The following is a 6308-nucleotide window of genomic DNA, read 5'->3' on the forward strand; positions in this document are numbered from 1 at the left end:
AGGATAATTTAATTATTATTAACTAAATAGTGCTGACCACACCCATATACGTGTGATGTCTCTAATAGTAATTGTTGTTAATCATGTGTTATTTTACAGTTCTCTTTTGTGTGCTTTAGGATGGTGATGACCCTGAAGATTTTGCAAAACGAAACTTTCAAGTCTGCCCACATCTTGTCATAGCAGGAAGCAAAAACAATCTGAAACACATTTTTATGGTAGCGGAAGAAAACGTATTTTTTGAGGTACTGGATGCTACGGACTGCCTTATGGCACTACTTGGAATGTTTTACTGCTTCGATACGAAGTACCCAGATCAATGCAGTGCCTTTTATACCTTTCTGGAACTACTGTTAATTAATAGAAACAACATCAGGGAAGATAAGTCCAACAGTTTCTAGTTTTCTTGCTATTTTAGCTTGATGCTAGCATTATGAGTATGATGAGTATACGTGGCGATGTATGAGAATATATGTTTTTGCAAATCGGCTGGTATTCAACAACAAATTAATTTTAATGAGCCGGTCTTGCCTCGAACTCCAGACCTTTGCAATTCCAATCGGCGCATCTGTAATAATATACGAGAAATTTTTGATGAAAGTGCTATGGTAACACTCAATAAGTGTAACAGGAACACGATGCGTGTAACAGCTTAACACCGATCCAAGTGTATCTAGAGCACTTTTCATAAAGTGTAACAGTGACACCATGACGTGGTGTTACCAGGTACTCCCACTAGTGTTACCATGGTTTCACCGTACTTACACCAAATTTAGTGTATAGAGAACACCTTTTGTGTTAACAGTGCGCACACACAGTGCATACACACACACACACACACACACACACACACACACACACACACACACACACACACACACACACACACACACACACACACACACACACACACACACACACACACACACACACACACACACACACACACACACACACACACACACACACACACACACACACACACACACACACACACACACACACACACACACACACACACACACACACACACACACACACACACACACACACACACACACACACACACACACACACACACACGGAGCACGTGCGTGCGCACACACAGACGTTAGCATCAAATGTCATCAAAACACTCACTCATTTGGTAGTCCACTACATAATTCTGCGTGGGGGACACGTTTTGTAGGCGGATAGTATTTGTTACGTACTGCCGACAAATTGTGTCAGGAGGACACTTTGTAGGGGGACACTATTTATCGTGACCGAGTTTGCTAACCTAAGTATGAATATGGTAAAGGTAGTAGAGGCTTCCGGTGAGGTAGGAGGCCGTTAGTGATTTGCAGTATCTCGTGGTGTTGTAAGGAACAAGAGGCGTCCTATTGCAGTTACTATACTGAGCCCACAGACGTATAATAGTCTCTGGTGTTGGGATTATAGTCTCGAGTCGCCTGATCCTCTCACACGTTCTCGTCTCAAGAACAAGCCGTGGAGGGGTTGACTAACCGGCGTGTGAACTCAGAAGTACTGACGCAAAATGCTCTTGCATTTGCCAAACATTTATTTCTTTCTTGCGAGAAGACAGCTTACTAGTCGTATCTATGCGGCAGCGGTATCTAGTTAGACTAGCTACTCTACGAGTTGCAAAACAGCGCATTTGCTCAAACTACGAGTCACAGTCACTTCGTGGGTTTAACATCTCCACGCAGGTCGTCCTCCGTCGTGTTCGTCGATCACTATTTGCATTCGGTCCAAGGTTTCCAATTGCAGCTTGCACCGTGGCAGCACGAACCGCAGCTGTAGACAGGCCAGCAGGCACAATTAGTACCACCTGCCCAACAGGTTGCTTCTTCGGGTGCACGACAGATTCCGTCGTCACACATTAGACCTTCGCCGCAGATCTTCTTCAGGTAGTTGTCGTCTTTCCGGGTGGAATTCATCGGAACGCAACCTTTTTCACCTTTGTCGAGAACTTTGAATGGGCCGAGTTAATCAAGAGAGTAGACAGCAGCGACCAAGACAAGAAAGAGAAAACCTTCATGCTTCAACCGTACGGTAACAACAGCACAAAATGAATACGCTGCTCAGGTGCGAACGATTATATCGAGCAATCTAGCTAACACGATTGCATTGCTTACTGAAATCGGGTGGGCTCAGTCTATCGGAGCAAATGAGAATCACTTAGTCGCGTTGTTCGGTTGCTGCTACAAATGTTTTGTTCTCATTCCAAACTGCAAGAAGCCTGCTACCTACGAGTAATAGATAACAGCCGTAATCACTAAGACCATAGAGATGGAGCACCTTGTGGGCCAAATCTGATTGCACACTAACTGAGTTCCGAGTTCAAAGTCACAGCGAACAGAGAGTAGGTGAACAAGCATGTGACAAAACGGCGCAAGCCAGTCAGTCACATTTGCTGGCCACCGAACCGATTTGCTTTCGTCTTATAAGGTAGAAGTGCCTGTCCATTCTCAGCCAGCTGTATATACATAAACATGTGTTGGCATGTTTGTGTCTAGTAAAGTCTCCGTGACTTTGCATCTCAGGCATAGCTTAGCGGTTTGCGTAAAGCCTTTGGCCCATTAGCTGCTGTTCTAAATGAAGCTACAATTGTGGAAAGGCTTTGCATCCAAGAATTGAAACCCCAAGATTACAGTCAAGATGGACGGTTTATGACTATATTAGAACTTTGATCCTTCTTCGTTAGCGATCGCTCTGCATGATTCCTGTAGGAGGCACCGCCTGCTAATATTATTCCGATCACGTATTTGCAAAACAAGAAATAAGAAATGGACCATCACAAGCACAATACAACTCGATATATCCAACTACCTTGTCTTGTGGCTTTGGGTTGGGTCCACATAACGATAACAACTCCACAAGCAAAGAGGGTTGCAGAGGGCTTGACGAACATACGAAATGGATTGCAGATGATTACTCTGCGTCTAGGGTTTCCCACTTTAGTGCTTCTTCATAAGCACTGTTGCTCTAGATCGTGTCTACGACGGCTGCACGGCAAGTGTGCACTAAGTTATTGCCGGATAATATCGCACTCTCACTTAGAAAGCACGGCACGTAACCCCATGGTATAAATTAATTATCGTATGATAGTGTTCTAAATGGCTTCCACAAGCAAGATGAGACGGTCATCCCCCGAGGCGAATGCTAATCATACGATAACCTATTGCATAATATATGTCACGTGACCTTTAGGTGCGCTCATTGATTTATAACTGGTGTTATATTATGGATATATCACCTAGGGTCAATGATATAACACCTGAGGTCATCGATATAACACCTCTACCCTGGATTAATGAATAATAACCATTTATTCAATTGAGGATGCTCTAATCGGTTACGTTCATATGTTATAGATCAATTATAACATGGATGGTCCTCTTCGAACCTCGATAATTGGATAAGCTTCACGGCTTCGGGTCTTATAATACAACAACATCCCTACCACCCACGTTTTAGCGATTAATAGACTGATACGGCAGACAAACTGTTACACGATAGTGAGAGTTAGAACTCGCTCATGCACCGTTGTCTACTAAAGCGTTCGACGCTTTAATATATATTTCTGAGTTGTACATTTGCGCGTCTCTGGGCTAGGGCTATTGCCTCCACGTTGATGACGTTTATTATTATAAGTCTTAGCTTGGCTTCTGTTGAACCACCGTTCATGTTTCAGTTCCTTCCTCATCACAAATGCCATCGTAATTAATAAAGCCGAGTGTACATGAAGGTAAGGTCGTAAGATGGTGTTACGTGCTCCTTACGTACTCTGACGTTTTCTTATATGAGCCTGCGTTCAGCATACATTGGGACGCCGAACGCAAACGCTGAAACGCTAGGGAGACTCAAGAAAAGACGCCGGTTCTATACTCTTGCATGAATCTCGCGTCTCTATCAACTTGTAGTATCGTCTGATAGAAATCTGATGGAAGAGAGACTAAAAGCTGACAGCGTCCGTTCTTATAGCAATGCCTCTGGAGTTAGCGTTTGCAGCTTCTTCGGTATAAATTGCATTGATAGAACGTGCTCTTTGAGTCACTAGAGGATAGCATGTTAATTAAAGTGAAGACACAAGAAAGGCTTAGTTTAATCTGCAGGGCAAAAAAACGTAAGGAAATGCAAGACGCAAACGCGAAATGAACGATTTCCGTTTCGATTATGTAAAACTGCCGTTAGATTGTCGCAACGTAGTCTCGCGCAGCCAGACCTTAATCCCGCCCTCAACATTCCGCCGGGAAAACGGTCTGGTGAGTTTCCTTTGATGTTGCCATGTTGCCGTATCACCGAATTCTGGTGATCAAAAGACCCTATAAATGTTATAAAGAGGCAAGATAATATTACCGCTTCTCGTGCAAAGTGGGTGGTGCTGGGTGTCTAGAGGATTTAATCATCGATGCTACTGAACTCTAGACAAGCAGCGAAAGAACGTTTCATGGCCTTACTGTTGAACAACTATCGTGAGTGAGTTGTTGTCGCGACCTGTCGTCGAAATGGTGTATGCGCGCGCCTTTTGCTGTCATTGATTTCACTTACCGGACGACCACGTCTGTGTTTGGCTAGTACGTAGTTCACTGAGAAGCTAGACGCTAGGGTATACATATATAGTTATAGGCTGTATGGCGAGGTACTAGTGCATGTTTCTTGCAGCAAGGCCCCCATCTCTTGGTTTGTTTGGCAGGTCATGTCGGCTTGTCACATGGGCGGTGATCTCACCAACTGTGCCTGTTGCAAAAGTGACTTCAGGTTCTTCGGAATGTCAAGGTCAACCGCGATCCACGTACAAGACTCTTGTTTTTATGGTTCCATTGCTCCGGTTGCGGTCAGCTTGTGCTTGATCGTAAGTTGACGTGTTTCCTGTACACTCTTTGAGAACAAAGTTGGTGCGATCACCGCCCTCGTGACAAGCCAAACAAACCAAGAGATGATCGCCTCGCCGCATGAAACATGCACTAGTACGTCGCCATACAGCCTAGCCTAGCGTCTAGCTTCTCAGTGAACTACTTACTAGCCGAACACAGACGTGGTCGTTTACTTAACCGACATCGGTAAGTGAAATCAATGACTGCAAAAGGCGCGCGCATACACCATTTCGACGACAGTTCGCGACAACAACTCACTCACGATAGCTGTTCAACGGTAGGGCCATGTAACGTTCTTTCGCGGCTTGTCTAGAGTTCGATAGCATCGATGATTACATCCTTAAAGGCTTTAGAGACCCAGCACCACCCACTTTGCACGAGAAGTGGTAATATCTTGCCTCTTTATAACATTTACTAGCCCTCACCCGCCCTATGGGCGGTAGGAATTGCGCTAACACCTAGATAGTAGCTACTTATAAGCGAAGAAACGTAAAATTAACTTTCGCCAGTCGTCCATTATTTGGCACGTACAGTAGCCCCATCTCACAATCTCACTGTAGGGCGGGTCCACGTGTTACTCTAGAGACAAAATGTATACACACGCACACACACAAGCACACGTACACACACACACACACACACACACACACACACACACACACACACACACACACACACACACACACACACACACACACACACACCTATTTGGCAAGTTTTCAATCTACTCAGCTGCAGCGCGCGTTAGAACGTACAATACAAACGTCCTATTAGAGTATACTCTGACTGCAGCGGGTACATCTTGCACTCTACTATACCATTAGAGGATGGCGTGACTAGTGAGCCCACGTCACATCGCCCCGCCCTATGAGCGGTAGCAATTTATCTTCGCGCGTTTACAATACACGCGTCTTATAAAACGTCATGATCTATTCGTGACGAATGACGCTGTCACGGGGATTTGTGCACCCGGTGATTTGTGTACCCTCGCGCTTTGCTCGCGATTCCAGACCGTCGACTCGATGCTCCAGACCTCATGTCGGGTACACATATCACCGGCCATGATGCAAAGCTGCTGGTGATTTTGGACCCCGGTGATTTGTGTACCCTTGTGCTTTCCTCGCCGTCCCAGACTGCTTTCAAGCTACAGGACTCGCGATCGTGATGCAAACTAAAGTACTCTCTGTTCCCGATCATCTATTGTACATCTGCATTTAGCTAGAGAACGAATATCTCGTGACAGTTGCACCCGTGGCCAGAAGATGACCATGAAGAAGCCGGATGATGACTGAATCGAAGAAGCCGGATGTATGATGACTGTGACTCAACCGGATGATGGCTGACTCCTAGAACTGCCGAATGGTGACTGTGACTCAATCGGATAATGACTGCGGCATGCCGAGGGTACACTATATATTTAGAAACACA

The sequence above is a fragment of the Corticium candelabrum genome, chromosome 1 (genome assembly GCF_963422355.1).
Source record: "Corticium candelabrum chromosome 1, ooCorCand1.1, whole genome shotgun sequence".
NCBI classification, from domain to species: domain Eukaryota; kingdom Metazoa; phylum Porifera; class Homoscleromorpha; order Homosclerophorida; family Plakinidae; genus Corticium; species Corticium candelabrum.